The sequence below is a fragment of the Hevea brasiliensis genome, chromosome 2, assembly GCF_030052815.1.
Source record: "Hevea brasiliensis isolate MT/VB/25A 57/8 chromosome 2, ASM3005281v1, whole genome shotgun sequence".
Lineage (NCBI taxonomy): Eukaryota > Viridiplantae > Streptophyta > Magnoliopsida > Malpighiales > Euphorbiaceae > Hevea > Hevea brasiliensis.
Window position 1 is genome coordinate 111244348 of NC_079494.1, and position 18559 is coordinate 111262906.

The following is an 18559-nucleotide window of genomic DNA, read 5'->3' on the forward strand; positions in this document are numbered from 1 at the left end:
TCTTTCAATTGACTGCACCTCCATTACAAATGAACACAAACCCAGAGCTAGACTTTCTGTCATTGATATCTGATTGGAAATCAGAATCAGTATAACCGTCCAATTGGAAATCAGAATAAATCCTTAGTTCTTCTCAAGTACTTAAGGATATTCTTGACATTTATCCAGTATTTCAAACCTGGATTGGATTGAAACCTGCTAGTCAAACTAACAGCATGTTGGATATCCAGCCTAGTAGACATCATTGCATACATCAAACTTCCAATAGCCGAAGCATATGGAATCCTAGCCATTTTATCTCTTTTCTCAGGTATCTTTGGAGATATCTCTTTAGAAAGGTGGATACCAAGTCTCACTGATAACAATCCTCTCTTGGAATCAAGCATGTTAAACCTCTTTAACACATTTTTCAAGTATAGACTTTGGGATAAACTAATTATTTTTTTCGCTTTATCTCTATAGATGCGAATTCTAAGAATATAGGTTGCCTCCCCTAAGTCTTTCATGGAGAATGTATTTAACAACCATACTTTTACAGCTGTCAACATACCTATGTCATTACCTATCAACAGAATATTATCCATATATAAGACAAGGAAAGTGATAGCGCTATCGCTAACCTTCTTATATACACATGGCTCATTCACATTTTTTATAAAACCAAATGACTTAATGGCTTCATCAAAATGGATGTTCCAACTCCTCGAAGCTTGTTTCAACCCATAAATGGATCGCTTTAGCTTGCATACCTTGGAACTATCTTGGGATTCAAAACCCCTAGGTTGTTTCATGAAAATGTTTTCTTCAATGTATCCATTGAGAAAAACTATTTTAACGTTCATTTGCCAAATCTCATAATCATAGTACGGAGCTATTGCTAATAGAATCCTAATTGATTTAAGCACGGCAACAGGCGAGAAAGTCTTCTCATAGTCTATTCCTTGCCTTTGGCGAAACCCTTTCGCCAGTAGCCTTGCTTTATAGGTCTCTATATTTCCATCAGAACCAATTTTCTTCTTAAAAACCTATTTATTCCCTATAGGTGCAATACCTTCAAGTGGCTCAACAAGATCCCAACCTTGATTCTTATACATGGAATCAATTTCGAATTTCATAGCTTCAATCCATTTTGAAGAGTCTATATCTGATATAGCTTCTTCATAGGTAAGTAGATCATCTCCATGATCTACTTCTTCATGAGTAAACAACTCTTGTTCATCTTCATGAAGGAAACCATATCTCACTGGTGGGTGAGATATCCTGGTTGATCTGTGAGGAATTACTGTAGATGTTTCATTAATAGGTGTAGGTTGACTAGATGGATCTATATGCATTTGATCTATTGGTTGGTCATAATTCTCCATTCTAACTCTATTTGCCTTCCTTTGCCTTCTTCTTGAATAAACTGTTGTTTAAGAAATGTGGCATCTCTACTTATCACAACCTTTTATGATGTAGGCAAATAAAAATAATATCCAAAACTCTCTTTTGGATATCCAACAAATTGGCCTTTTTCTGATCTGGTTTCCAATTTATCAGTGTTCAGCTTTTTGATATAAGTTGGACAACCCCAAATCTTAACATGCTTAAGACTTGGTTTTCTTCCATGCCATATTTCATAAGGTGTGGAAGAAACTGATTTTGATGGAATCCTATTCAAAATATGCAAAGCTGATTCTAATGCAAATCCCCAAAAGGAGATTGGCATATTAGTATAGCTCTTCATACTATGTACCATATCTAATAGGGTATGATTTCTCCTTTCAGATACACCATTCAGCTGTGGCGTTCCTAGAGGAGTCAGCTGGGAAACAATGCCACGCTCTTTCAAGTATTCATCAAATTCAGTACTTAAGTATTCACCTCCACGATCTGATCGAAGAGTTTTAATACTTTTTCTTGTTTGATTTTCTACTTCAGATTTAAATTCTTTGAACTTTTCAAAGGATTCATGTTTGCATTTCGTCAAATACAAATACTCAAATCTTGATTTATCATCAGTAAAGGTAATAAAGTAATGAAAACCACCTCTAGCCATTTCCTTAAATGGACCACATACATCACTATGTATTAGCTCCAAAATATTTTCAGTTCTTAGTCCTTGTCCAACAAAGGGTGATCTAGTCATTTTGCCCTACAGGCAGGATTCACAAGTTGGAGTAGGTTCAGAACCCAATGAGGATAAAATCTCCATTTTCTCCAATTTTGCAATCCTATCTTCTGCAGCATGACCTAATCTTAAGTGTCAAATATATTTTGAACTTGAGTTCATTTTCATCATGGCATTGCATTCTTTTAGATTACTTGCATTCATTTTGTGTTTATCATTATTATCCAAATAATAAAGACCATAATGCATATAACCCGAGCCAACATATTTATTTCCAAAATAATTATTACAAATATTATCTGTGAACTGAAATTCATAACCATTTCTAGTCAAACTAGATATAGAAATGATGTTCTTAAAAGCAACAGGCACATACAAAATATTATTCAAACACAAAACATGTCTAGACATGTAAAAAGATTTAGATCCTATGGCTAAAGCTTCAACAGTTGAGCCATTGCCAATCCGGAGTCTAACATCTCTAGCATGCAAGTTGCTACTGTTTGCTAATTCCTGTATATCATAAGAAATGTGAGAACTGGCACCAATATCTAAAACCCAAGCTGTAGATGAACTATGAGCATCATCAGCATCTAAATAACACGATATAGACATACCTTCTGAAGGTGTATCCTTCTTATCCTTCAAAGAAGCAAGATACTCTAGGCAGCTCCTTTTCCAGTCCCTATCCTTCTAGCAATGGAAACACTTTCCTTTGCCTTCATCAGCTTTGGTCTTCCCTTTCTATTTGGCTATCTTCTTGGAAGGTCCTGTAACTTGAGGTTTCTTTTTCTTGTTGGACTTTCCAGCAGAAGAAGATGCAATCAAAGCTACCTCTTTTCCTTTATTGCCCGACATATTCTTTTGGGCAATAACAAGCATGTTAAGTAAACCAGCCAAGGTGTATTCCTACATAGTCATATGAAAATTTATCACAAAATTCTCAAATGACTCAAGTAGGGACTGAAGGATTAAATCCGTCTGCAGTTGGAAATCCATGTGAAAGTCAAGATGTTCCAGCTACTCAATAAGCAGAATCATCTTGTGGTTATGATCTCCAACATTCTATCCCTCAGACATTCTCATGCGAAATAGTTGTCTAGATATCCCATACTTAGTATTCCTGCTGTGGTCACCATACAACTCTTGCAGGTGAAGGAGGATCTCACTTGCATATTGCATATTTTCATGTTGCTTCTGTAACTCATTACTCATAGAAGCAAGCATGTAACACTTGGCTCTCATATCATGCTCCTTCCACTTGTCCAAAGTATCATGTTCCTCTTGAGTGGCCTTTGCAGGTAAGGGATTAGGAACCTTTGAGTCTAGAACATATCCAATACGTTCTAAGTTTAGGACAAGTTTTAAATTTTTTAACCAATCAGAAAGATTAGGTCCTGTCAACCTATTGTGATCAAATATGCTCGCAAGGATATTAGATGGTGGTGGTTATTGTGTGCTCATTATTATCAGAAGAATAACTGTAGAAAATAACTAGATTAATTAGTAAATGTATCATGTAATTAACCAAAATGATTATGATTTTTTAATCAAATTGGTCCTCCCACTAACTTAGCGAATCCTACCCTTTCAAAGTAGGAAACAAAAATCCTAATTGGAAGGATCTCTAGTGGGTGATTGAATTCTTATAGTCTTATTGATTATCCTCAAGCACATCTATTATTGGAATTACAATAAACTGTAAGTGAGCAACTCCTTGCCCATCATATCTCATGTGAGGTTCAATCATTTACCTAGGCCCTAATGCTCAAAATCTCAGGCACATCCATTATTGACTTATCTTGCATTAGTTAAGTTGATCCCATTGAGCCAGTAAACATGCAAATAATTTTAATTTCCTCAAGCACATCCATTATTGACCACAAAACTATTTACATATTTACAACATCTCATGCTTAATAATTATTCTTAAGAAAATCTCTTAAATTAATTGCATCATATGCAAGTATTTAAAATTTTCTTAAAATAATTGCCTCAATGGAGGGCCCATGATATAATTACCTTAATTATACCATTTCTAACTTAACCATTTGTTTAGAAGATTTAGTGGTTGGCTTTATTACTATTATGGTCTCACTTTGTACATTATCCAATTAGCATGCATATATCATATACTTGCATATATTCCTATACATCTCATGCATACATGGATAAACATATAATATGATATGATCATGCACTTTCTAAGGGATTTAATTCTGAGCCACCAAGAATTGAATCAGGGCATTCCTAGGTGCATTTCATTCATTCATATTATAAGAGTTGCTGAAGGAGTACATAATCAACACTTGATCTTGAATTCCTCCCACTGGTCCCACCAATGCTCTTGACCTTCTTGATCTTTTTGCAATCTAATTACATTGTAATCCTTGGCATACCAAGGCGAATTTACAAGAACATGGACTTTAAAGTCCTCAAATAAATGAAATTAAAACCCAAAATTATTACAACACTTATAATATATGCTATTAAAATAAATTAATTAATTTACAACTCAAAGAAAAATAAAAGAAATAAATCCAATCACATTGGTCTTTCATTGTCCATGATCATCCATCATGCATATTACCATTTAACAATTAAATAAAACATACATACTAAAATTAAATTGAATATCTCATATTCAACTAAAAAATTCAGATTTGAATCTCATTCAAATAAACTTAAAAATTCAGATTTGAATCTCATTCAATCAAATTTAAAAATTCAGGTTTGAATCTCATTCAAACAAATTTAAAAATTTAGATTTGAATCTCATTCAAACAATTGAATCAAAATTTAATTGTGTAATTAAAATTCTTAATTAAACAATTTCATTAAATATGGGCCTAATTATGGGCCTCAAAACCAAGCCCATGCATCAAGCCCAAAACCATGCTTATGGTTGAAGGGACCAAACCATGCGCACCATTGGTGCACTTCATCATGCCGCTACCTTTTTTGGTCCAACCAGCAATGAATCAATCAATTTTTGATCAAATCATACAATTAAATCAGATATTAAATAATCTAAATGGCAAATATAGTGGCTCTGATACCAATTGAAGGAGCGAAAGCATGTAAATGGTTAGATTAGAGCATTGAATTTCAAAAATTTCTTCTAGGGTTTCATGCATCATACCACATCCATTATGTGTCTAATTAATTTCAATGCTCAATTGCATATTAAAACACTTTTAATATCTATTAGGATCTATGTTTGCCATTCAAGATTGTGAATTAACAAATTAATTCATTTAAACCCTAGTTTAAAAGAAAAGTTAGAACACTAACCTCTTTGATGCAATATGGATGTGATTGGCACCTTTAGAAAGCACCTAGGACCCCAAATGTTGTCCATCTAGCTTGTCCAACCAAGATCACCAATGGGCAGCCCCCAATCTTGCTTTTCAAGCCTTGCCAACCAATTATAAATAGGGTTTTTTCCTTCAGAGAAGTTGTAGATGTGTATAAGACACTAGAAATAATTTCTAGCATTTTTTATTCAAAGAAATTTGGGCAATTCTCTTTTAATTGATGAGAAAAGATGAAGAGAAGAGAGAGAGCTAAAGGTGGCGGCACCTTTGAGACAAAGAAGAAGTGTGTTTTATTTTTCATTCTTTTCCCTTTTATAATTAGGTCATCACTTAAAACCCTTGCCATATGTCATCACCACATTGCATCTTAATTTTAATTTGACTTAATCACATTAAGCCAAGTGTCAAAGCTAGACTTAATCTTGACTTTGATCATCTTACATGATTGGAAGACAAATGGCAAGCTTATATGGTGCCATGTGTCACCATCTCATGGTGCCACATGTCACCCTGTGAAATGATCAAATTACCCGTATGTTTTGATTTTGAGTTCTCAACCCAAAATCATTATTTCTTCTCTTCTAATCAATTTATATCAAATATAAATTAATTAATTAATCTCCATTAATTAATTTCTCACAATTAAATTCATATTTAAACACTTTAAATATAAATTTAACTTATACTATACATCTAATAACCTAGATTTGGTTTCAAGCCATGCTAGGGACTTTGCAATCTTATTGCAAACCAAATCTTATTTAATTAATCAATTAAACTATTTAATTAATCAATTAAACTATTTAATTAATCAATTAAATCACATTTAAATTAGTGATTAACTTGTGTATGTATGTAACTTACTAGGCTCATCGCTAATTAGCAATGAGGTATGATATTAACTCTTAATATCATCAGAACTCTTTCTTACCTTAAATGATTTCTCTAAATCATTTTAGGCATCTCATAGACCATGGTTGACACCTAGCATAGCATGTCATGGCCACCCAATCAGTAACAAGGAATACCTTTGAATGAACCTATAATCATATGCTACCATGCACTAGAATCTCTCTATTACAAAATCACAATTCGAGCTATAGTCATGGTTTATGTCAAACCCTATTTGCTATGAATATTATGTTCTCTTTTAATTCCAGTTCTTGATTAATTAGATTTTCTTGTCAGAAACTCTTTTCTGACTAAATCTGTCGGTCTTGGCCAGGAACTTGAAACATCAAGAACAATTAAATGAACATAGGATTTTATCCCTATTTACTTAAGGTAACAGATTCCATCTTGATTAACACCTACCTCCATATATAACTAGCAGGAGCCAACACATGCCCATATACCTATACACAGTACAAGTATAAAAGCAGTATCAAACTCAAACCACCTATATACAAGATAGCTGTGTTATCTTGTATATCTCAGGTCTAAAGATTATATGCACTGATATGATATATGGCAATGCATTGACAAGAGTAAACTCCATGTGCTTGTCATATGCGTCACTTGTTCGGCCTACTTATCATGTATAAGTGCCTATCATGTTTGTTATATGGCATGAGACTCACCATTCCATCTTATTTATATCTTATATAAATACTCTGGGAACAAACATGATTATAATCTTTCTGGATAAGTCATGTCCTTATTGTGAAGTATCCTCGATTGTGAACCAATTTATGATACTTTGTGCTAGAAATACTGTCACTTATATTCTTAACAACTTAAGAATAAAATTTCTAATAAAATATTAATGGACATTTTCTATTACACATAAATACATTATGTAAACAGAAAAGTGAAATTGCCTTTTAGTAATAAAATATGTACAAGATACATACTAAATGATATGCTCTAAGGCATACTACTAACAAACCCATCATGCACTAATAGAACAAAAGAGGCTCTGTCTGGGTCCCCATAAAAATAAGATGTGATAAACAAAAAATTCTACACGTAAGATAATATAAATTGAATTAATATTGTATACGATAAGATAGGATAGGGTGCACCGAATTTAGCACACCTTGCTCGGCTACATTGTAGACAGGTGAGGAGTGTTACAAAATGCATGTTGTGTAGATGCAATAAGAAGCCCTATGATGATGAATTAAAGGATTTAGAGGCACTTTAGAATACTTTAAAGACATTTAGAATGGTTAAAAACTATTTAAAAACTAATAGAGTGGAAAATAAGGTTAGAATGCTTTAAAAGGAAAATTTTAACTTACACCAAGATCTGAAGCTTGAGCCATTTGATGAGGACATAGACTAATATTTCCAAGGTCCTTAAAGGGCCACAAAAGCAATGGACTAGACTTGATTAATGATTAAGCACATTAGGTCTCACCTCTAAGCCCAATTCGAATAGGATAATTAAATTAGGAAATAGACTTTGATTAAATTGGGCTTTATTATCTTCTAAATTAATTAAAAAGATAAATAAAATAATTTTAGTCAGCCATAATCTTAGCCTAATTTAAATCCGGAGATAAGGATAAGATGAGAGTAATTTAATTTTCAAATTAAACATGATCAACTTAATATTATCACACTAGCCTTAAGTTTTCCTATAAATACCCATCCTAAGAGACTTTAAATCAACTCTTAATCTGTTGAGCATTTGAGAAGATTCTGTAATACCCCTATTTGTATAGCCTGGTATATGTTACTGTTTCGGTGACCGGTATCGGTCCGGACAATTAAATGGATTAGAATCACATCTAAGACAACTAGATAAGCCCTGAACGCAAATAATTAGTAATTGCCAAATAGTTAAGTATAAAGAAGAAAAATAAAGCATAAAAAGTTAAATGAGCCGAGAGTCACAGCGATGGGTGACCTTCCCGAAAAATGACTACAAGTGAAAATTACTTAGAAAAGTGAAGAATTCATGCTTGTATGGGAATAAAGAAATTTAGGCAGCCATGGTACCCTAGGGTTTTAATGGTGTTTGGTTAGATTAAACATGAAATCTTGGTGAATTGATGTTGTATAGGTGATTTGTATCTTTAAATTGCATGAATTGAGGAATTTAGAAAACTAGGGTTTTGAGCATGTGAAAAATTGGAAAAAAAGCTGAGAATTGGTCAATTGATGCTATTGACCTTATTTGAGTTGATTAATGGTCAATTGTGACCATTTGTGGTGTGTATGAATTGTTAGAACCAAGTTTCAATTCGGATTGGTTAAGGTCAATATGCAGACAGCTTGACGTAAGTCCCTTTCAGGGACCAAAACTGAAAATTTACCAACCCAATTGGTGTGAGATCAATTGAGAATGAAACTAAACACAAAATGGACCATTTTTCATTTAGGAATCATGCTCAGAAAATGACCATAACTTAGTGAACAATTAGGCCACTGTCTTATATAAAAATGACCAAATGAACAGTAGTTACTTAAATGACCATAACTTGGTCTAGGAAGGTCTAAATGACCTAAATCTTATACCGATGGAAATCTAAGATATAGCCCTACAACTTTCATGAAGAAAACAAACCCAAATTCTGGCCATAACCTATCCAAAAAGTTACCTGCAGTCAGCACATCAAAAATTGCCTATATCCAGAAAATGCCCAGAATTCTAGGTAACACCAAATATGGCCAGCCCCATTCAAATATTCATATCTTCGGCTACAAAACTCCAAATGAAGTGATTCAAAAAGGAAAATAAATTTAAGACAATAAGAAATAACTTTGATGAAGGACACTTAGCCAAATTCTGACAATAACCAGACCAATGGAATAGTAGAAAATAGGAGACCAAAACTGAAAAATTGTAATTCTCTTAGGAGACTTAGGAATTAAATTGGCAATCAATGCCAACAAAATTGACACCAAAAATGTGGTATATGGGTGTAATTAGAACTAATAAACTTATTAAGCATAAGAAAATCAACAAATTGGCTTGAATAGTGTCATAAATAGTAACCCCGAAATGAAAATTTTCAAGAACGTTAGTTTAAGCATATTGGGGCTAGAATTAAGTATATATGAATTAATTATTGGAATTTAAATATTAGAAATGGATACTGAAGTACTTTAAATTTATGTGTTTCAGTTGGAAAGGGATCTTTTAAGGAAAAATGAAAGTTTGAGTAAATTGAGTCGACAAAAGAGGTTTGTGCACAACTAGTTTTTAATTGAATTTGTTTTGAATATTTTACGTAATTAAATGATTTTATTTTTCCTTATGCACTATGTTTATCAATTATGGAATTTATTTCAATGATTATTGAAATTGGTATAACAAGCATGAGTTTAATTTTGTGAAATATTATTTCAACAATTATTGAATATTATTTTGGACTAGATAAATTATGTTTTGAATCGTGACAGGCAATTTGCATGAATAAAATACAAAATTTTGTTTTGGATTGTGATGAGCATAAAAAAGTTATGGAATATTAGAATTGATCTTGAATTAATATTGTGTTATGATATATGCTCACAAAAAGGACAAAAAATGCATGATATGGTTTTTATATCTCACTATAGATGCTTAACTAAGTTATTACCCGTCTCTCTCATTTATTGAGAAGACAATGGAGTTAGCTTTGTTTTGTTTTGAATACCATGGTATGTGCACAGGCTTATATCCTTCTCTTATTAGAAGTTAGATCTAAGTATTTGTTATGGACCCATCGGAAGTTGCATTATTATGTTGTGTACTGTGCACGATGATTTGACCTCCTCGACCATAGAGAGTTAGAATCCCGATTCGACCTCCCCAACCATAGGGAGCTAGAATAACCCCGAAAATGGCCATTTCGGATTAGTCTTGCATAGTTAGTGAGATAAAGAATGAGTTTTAATTGATAAGAAATTGTGATTTTAAATGAGATTGTGCACAAATGATTTTGTTAAAATAATTGTTTATTTCCATAATTGCAGGAATTATTTTTATTGTTCAGTTATGATTTGACAAATTGAAATTTTGATCAAGGTTATTTTAACAAGTGACTATTATTATTGACAATGAAAATTTTAACATTTGAAAGTTGGTTAAATTTCAAGATTTCAATATTATGGTATAATTATTGTCAATGTATATTGTATTACATTTTAAATTATAGTTGTGCACCACTGAGTTCACCACTCAGCGATAGCTTTGTATGCTGTCGCAGGTGAGAGTAGAGATAGAGCAGTTGTGTAAGATTCCTGCAGCTGCACCTTGATGACTGCTTGTGACTAGCCTCGAGTATATTATAGGTATACCCTTGTATATTATATTTTGATTATGCATGTAAATATATATATATGTAAATTATTTGAGCAGTTGTACAAAAACTCTTGTAATATTATTTTGATATGTAATGAAATGCAAATTATTGTAATGTTCAAACTTATTTTTGAGTTTTGTAATGAATGTAAATTAATTTTTCTTTAGTAGAATATGAATGAAATTATTTAATATTATTTTTTAAGACAATTGAATTGAGAATTGTTTTGAATTATGGAGATTGGTTGGATTTGTGATGATTTGAGTTTTGGTGGTTACAATTGGGTTGAAATGAATTATTTGGAAATGTTTTTGACAGGTGTTTGAAGAACTGTTTTTCCCAAATATAGACGGCACTTTGTCAAAAATTTTCCAAAATTTGCGTAAAAATAAAAATGTACAAAAATTTTAACTAGTCTTTAAACTTTAAGTAAATGTTTTTAATACCTGCGATAAAAGCTCACCACTTTCAAAAAGTAAGAAAAATGTTTTAAAATCCCTTATAATATATTTAATGGGTTACTGGTAGGCAAAGTACAGTAATTCATTAGATGTACTACGAGATCATGTTACATCTTATTAAAGGGTAGGGTGTGACAGATTCTAAATTAATTAGAACACTCTCTAAAGTCTCATTCAAGCTACCATTAGACTATCACCCTTCATAAAAAATTAGCCCTAACTAATTAGTGTATTAGGTTCACTTTAAGTGCCCTTTTAACCTCTAGTTACATCCATTATTCCATATCTAATTTTCACCTTTCTAAGGTGTCTTTGGGTGTCCTAGAAACCTCTGATCCAAAAATTGAAAACACCAAAATAAGGAGTTGAGAGATTTAGAAGAGTTAGAGATGAGGTAGAAAATTAAGAGTTTGGCTAAAGAATAATTTTCCAGCTAAACTCAAACAAATTGTGGAAGAGTACCAATTTTATTCTTTTAGGAGTTATTTTAATTCTAATTTATTTTGATTATTATTTTTTTATTTTATTTATTTATTTTCTATAATTTTCAATTATTTAGACTCTTAATTATTATTTCATTTTTTAAATAATTAATAAGTATAAATAAGCCTAACCTAGAAACATTAACATGATTAGGGCCTTCATATTCCTCTTATATTTGCACTTTAGATTGAAAATACCTATGACTTTTTCTTCTATATGCTATGTATAACTTGTAAAATAAACTGACATGTAATTAACTTAGTAAAATGTACATGTAAGATAAGATAGTAAATAAGATAATTGTTTTAACTTAAAAACATTACATGATAGGATTTTCTACGTGCGTGTACTTATTATTTTGAATGGTTGAATTCAAATGTGAGTGTAGCCTTAGACCCTTATTCTAAGATAAGTTCAGGCAGAGAAAATGCTTAACAGCTTCCTCTTATACTCACTATGTCACACCTTACCCCTCCGTAAAGCGCAACATGATCCCGTAGTATACTTAATGAATTATCGAACTTCAACTATCGATAATTCATTAAATACACTAAAAGGGATTTTAAACAAATTTAATTCATTTTAAAATTGTAAAGTAATGCTAAAGCATTATTTAAAAGCCTTTAGTTGGAGTTTATGTCATAAACAAATATTTTGGTAGTTATGATTTTCTGCAAATTTTATAAAAATTTCGGTAGAGTACTGGCTGTAATTTTAGAAAACAGTTCTTCAAAACCCGAAAAGAAAGCACTTCCAATATATTTTTCTCAAACCCAACTCCATTTCTCATTTCAACATAATCTCAACACAGTTCAATAAAACTCATCATCGTGGCATTTATTTTTGGAATTTTTTTGAGATTTTTCGGATTTTAAAAATCGGGTTCGATTTTCCGAAAATATAAACTTTAATGATTTTTAAAAAATTAATTTAAAGACCACGTGGCAAAACTAAAAATATATTTGGAGTCTACGTATTTTTCTGAGTTTTCTGGAATTTTTTCGGAATTTTTGGACCTCGTTTTCGGTCCCGAGGCAGAGTAAAAATTCAAAATTTTGTATTCTGAATCGAACCGGCCTTTTCCTTCTTCCCTTTTTCTTCCCCGCGGGCGTCGTCCCTCTCCCTTTTCTCTCTCTTTTCTCTCTCCTCCCCACCCCGCCACGACCGCGCGCGCCACCCTCCCGGGCCGCCCAAACGGCAAAAACGCGAAATGCCCCTGGCGCTGCTTTGACTTCCCCGGCCAAATTCGGCCAATTCAGCCACCAATTGGACCGAGTCTTGTGTCTAAAATCATCTACTCGGCGAGAGCTTTCCATAGACACCAAGAACGCCGAAATCCATCGAGCGGTTTGTCCGATTTTTGCTCGGGAAGATTTTAGCCCATTTCGACTTTTGGGCTAGATTTCTCAAAAACCGTGAATCCCACGAGAAAACCGAGGCCACCAGCACGCTCCATTCGTCGAGAGCTTCGCAACGACATATATTTCAAATTTTTTCGACATCGTTTTTCGGTGGGTCCCACGAAACTTCGCAGTGTTTTTCCAAGCATTTAATGAGCTTAGAAAATTCTGAAAAATTTATGTACTAACCCCCATGTTATGGGCTTCGTGTAGGTATCCTCAATTCGCGGAAATTCGACAGTTGACCAGGTTTGCAAATTTCGGGCCAGACAGACTCATTACCGGAAAAGTCTCCGAACTGGACCGAGGTTTTGGCTAGCCCCCCATTGTCAGACGTCCCGAGTGCGTCCCCGAAGTCGGAATCGGCAAAGGTAAACCCGAACCTTGTTTTTACGTAATTTTCTAGTGCTCAAATAGGGTTAAAAATCCGTAAAATATTCATGGTAGCTTAGAAAATTACGATTCTTTTTGCAATAGCTTAGTAATATTGCTAAGGACCGCGGGGGCAAAGTTTTATAATTTTTAGAGCTTGTTTGGGCAGTTTTTGCAAAAATGATCAATAATAAGGACTAAATTGAAATTTTGCGTATTGTGATGGATGACTGATTTGATGGGCCCAGAAGGGGCTGTGTGATATGATTGAACTGTGGATATATGGATTGTGAATATAGAAGTGTGTTTTGAGCCATTTTGCAGGTTGGGTAGGTCCTAGGTATAGGGGAGACTCTGCCGGATTTTCGGCACGACTTAGGACGTAATTGGTCTTTTTCTTTGTTTGTATTGAGTCAGATTGTATTAAATAATTGTAATATAATTGTCAGGTGAGCCGGGACAGCCTTCTTCCTCCGCCCAGCCGCCACAGTGATTGTCGTCAAGTCTGTGAGTAGAATATTAATTTTAATTGTAATTTCGGTATTATTATATGTTCAGCATGCCCATGCATCACTTATATGCATATATATTTATGTAGTTAAACTCTAGGCACGATTTATATTGCATTGATAACTGTTAAAGTGCCATGAGTGTTGTTGTGGTAATTTGGAGCAGTGTGCGTGCGTTGGCGTGCGTGTGATGTGGTGTGGACTATGGATAGGACGGGTAGTCACGGCTTGAGTTCTTCGCTGGGACCCGATCCTTCGGGGGGTAGTCACGGCTTGAGTTCTTCGCTGGGACCCCCGATTTGGTTATTAAGTGGAAGTCCGAGCTGAGTTCTTCGCTGGCACCAGGTTGGATTTAAGAGAGCTGTATAGGGGATCAGCTCCCATATATTATGATTGATGTTACAGGGTGCGTGAGTGCTCCAAATTACCTTTTTGATGTTATGATGTGAAAATGTTGTTGATGTTGCATTTCACTCTACAGGGTGCATTAGTTCTAGATAGTTATAGAGATTATGGTTAAAATTAATATTTTACTCTCTGAGTCGAACGCTCACTCCTGTTCAATATTTTTTCAGGCTACAGGAGGATTTTATTTTGGTTAACCTGCTTTTCTCCCTCGCAGGTCAATTATTACTATTTGTATAAACTTATTAAATCTTAGAATTTCCGCATGTGTTAGAAGTGTTTATTTGATTTGGGTCTGTAAACTAAAATTATTATTTTGGGACCTGTAAACTTAATATGCTATGCATGTTTGATGAATTGGATGAGGGAGCTGAGCTCCCATTTATTATTATGTTGATGAGTATGTGGAGGGTGAGCTGAGCTCCCCAAATGACTATATATTGTGTTTACAGGTCGGGTGAGTCAAAAACTCCCCGTTAGAAAGTCCATTTTTATGGCCGGACTCTGTCCGTTTGTTTTCTTGAAATTGGGCCCAAATGGGCCTTAGAATTGGGTAAATGAACAGTTAAGGCTTACTACGGGCCTCGGGGGCTTTAGACTGGCCCAGGTCCTAGTGCCGGTCCGGCCCATAGGTTGGGTCGTGACATTTCTTAACAATATTCCTAATAGTAATGCCAAACATATTATAAGATATTATAAAAACTAAAGCATTTTATAGCATGTTTTACTTGATGCTAAACATCAATTTTTGATATTAAAGAAATCAAAAAATAATTATTTAGTTTATATATTAATAAAACTATTTTATCATCTTATTTTGAAAACATATTAATTAATTCTTATAATTTTTATTTTATCTATTATTTAATCTCTCCATCAAGTTTTCCTGCTAGTTAATGTATTTAAAGGGGAGAAAAATTATGACTAAAAAACTAAAAAATCCAAAATTTAAAAAAATAGAAAGATTATAGAGTTATATTTTGAAATTACATATTGAATGATATTCAAATTAGCATTTAAAATAATCAAATAGACTATAGAGTAAATAAATTAAAAAAATTAATTAATATATTTTTTAAAATAAAAAAAATAAATTATTAATTTTATTAAAATACAGAAATTAAATAATAATTTTTTAAAAAAAATTAATAACAATTATACCATATGATACACTCCGACCAAAAGATTTTAACACTATCACAAATATTTGACAATAGGTAAATATTGTTAATTTTTTTTAATATTAAATATTTAAAACATTAAAAATTAATAGCGTAAAATCTAATATTGATTGTGAAGTATAGATAAGTGAAAATCTTAATACAAAAAATTTCAAAGAATTCATCGTTGGTCTGTCCACGGGAGGAGACCAAGCAGTGTGGAAGGGTGGATGAGCATGAGGTGGCTCAGAGCAAAACCTATTAAGGCATTCAACACGTGCCATTATGGAAATTTTTTTTTTTTTTTTTTGAAAAAGCAGATGGTTAAATCCGTTGAGACTTTATAGAGCATTGCACGTGAAATCTACATCAAATTCCACTTGCTCATAATCCGCCAATATCAATTTCCTTTGAGGTTGTGTTTGGGTCTAAGAAATTAGATTTCAATGCTGTGATACAAAATTTTCAATGCCAAATGTCATCGGTGCAATCTGCTTCAAAATGATTGGCCAAGGTTCCTTTCCCCACAATTATGATGGCACTTATATCTAAAAATTGCCATTTCTATTCCACAGTAGCTGTAGGGTCGACTTTGATACCAAATATCACGAATTTGTTGACTCAAAATGACTATTAACATAAACAGGAACTACCTTGAAAAATGGTTTTTAAATTGCACCGACACCAACAATGCCATGTCTTAATTTCTAAACTTTATCTGACAAAGGCTGTTAATAAAGTTAAGGAATTTTTGCTGGATAGGCCTATTAAATGAGCAGATCAAGCCAGGTTTGTGCTAGGCTCAGTTGGCCCTCAACTTTTTAGGCCTCAGTCAGAATTCTCTGATTGACCAAACCTTACTGAATAAAATTAAAAATAAAATAAAATTATCAGGCTGGGTCAGCTCACGCACTGCTATATCCTGAGACTGTTTGAAAGCGAGTCTTGATTGGAGCAGACTGGGCCTGGGAAACCAAGCGAGTAACCCATGCCCGTGAATTGGTCTAGTGCTAAACAAATAAACAATGCATTTTAATGTCAAAATCACACTTAGTACAGGATAGCTAAAGAGCGTTTCCATAACTTGCTCTTTCTACCTTTTGGATTGTGCATGAGAGACTGCCTATGCCCCTCTCATGGGGGGCACGAGTAGGCACAGCAGCACCATTATCTTGTCCTGACATTTGACATCTACAATTGGAGCGTTAAGAATTCAAATTCTACACTATCAAGTCAGAGATCTAATGCTATAATAGGGAATTACTTTAACTCAAAATTCAATTTATGGATGAAAATCTAATAATATTTTATGTCTCTAATACAATAAAGAGTCGTATACCCGTAAAGGAGCTGTGATGTTGTTGATATACTAAAAATTATGCTCAGTTAACACCAAAACCTAGTAACATGAATCCCTTGCAAATTGGACAAAGTTCAACTAATAAAGTAAACCACATAATTAATAAAGCAAAGTTCCAAGATTCAAAGTTAAAATAATTACAGTTGAAGACGGACTTTGTTCTTTCAATTAGATATTGTAGAGTGTAAACAAGCGCACTTAAGCTTCAAAACGCTCTAACAGAATTCCATGAAACAACAAACTAATGCTGTGTAATAATTTTGTATGTATTGACACATGTTAATGCAAACTATTTGGCGGTACATACAGTATTACTGGCATGTCCTTACTTTAAACATCATTATTCTTACTCGTACTTGAGCAGTATCTTCATTTTTGGATCCCATGTTTAATAATGCATATATGAACATATAAATGCATGAACAGTTCCACAAAATATATACATTTATATGAGCATATAATTCAACAAAGTCATAAAGTTATATGTGCATAATGCTCAACTACAAAATACTATTGTATCTAATTACTCAGAAATTTTTACCTTCGAGGGCTATCCGTTGGGCAATCAAATTCACCGCAGTATTTGCAGAAGAAAATGCCCCATGAAAGCTTCCTTGACAGGAAATGGATTCCAATTCTCTAGCCATGTTCAACAAAATCTCACCCAGGTTTGTCCGTTCCCCTACCAAAGAGTCATAGTACGACTGGGCAGCAACCTTACTGATTTCTACATTTGTTTCCTCAGGGGGCAGTACTCATCGTCCAGCCATTTGTGCAGGGTCACCCTAAGCTGCTCTAATTCCTGAGCGCGCCATTGAAAGTGCTTGATTCATAAACCAAAATTAAAAGAAAAAAAAAAAATCTCTAAAATTTTTTGAAGAGGGAAAATTGTACCTGGAGGGTCTTGGAAGGAAGCAACCAATGGTCGGGGAACCGTAGGTCTTGGCCTTGAGCTTCTGGGTCATCTTTATCTTCTTCTTGGCTGCTTTGCGGATTTGAAGGAGACTGATATCCGAAAACGGTGGTCGAACATTGGGGTTGTTTCACAGGGCGAGTCGGTATTGTATTGCAGAATTAGAGGAGATCGAGAAACGAAGCGCAAGTGCAACAATTGTGGAACTACGATGGACAATTGAGCAGGGATGGTGAGATTGTCGCATTTAGGGGCGTAAAACTAGCTGAGGCTCGTAGTTTCGAATTTTATCGTCCTTTCGCGATGGCGGGAAAGCAAAATGGTGGTATTCCAAATCTAGGATTTCAGATTTGTCAGTTCGTTACCCTTCAGACATTCTGGATAATACGGATCCTTCAGGTCAAAATGGAACGACGCCGGTGTATAATAAGCGCCGTCGTTTTGAACATATAAATGGCAAACCCGCTAGCTAGGCAATCAAAAGGAGGCTTAAATTTCAACCATGTCAGTTAGTTTGTCTAAATTAATCCAAAATTTTTAATTTAAATTTAATTTAAATCAAAAATTAAGAAATTAAAAAAAAAAAAACCTTTTACCTCTGAAAAAATGTTTTATTCAATATGCTCAAAAAAAAAAAAAATCGAACTCTGTCAATCTAGGTTCCCGGAATGACAATATAAACAGGAACATGTTGCAGATTCTTGTCAGGTGAAAAGCTCCCAGCAAGTTAAAAGGAATAAAATAAAGATTCCAGCCTCAGATAAGGACGCTGAAGAGGTTATAAGTCATCAAACATTATTTGAAGTCCATATACTAATGGTAAAGAACAAAT

The 18559-nt window shown here is 33.6% G+C and overlaps 1 pseudogene; it reads right to left on the bottom strand.

Annotated features, from left to right (window-relative positions):
- Positions 1-5014: 5014 nt before the first annotated feature.
- Positions 5015-17885, bottom strand: LOC131177972 (uncharacterized; annotated as a pseudogene).
- Between the last annotated feature and the right edge of the window lie 674 nt (positions 17886-18559).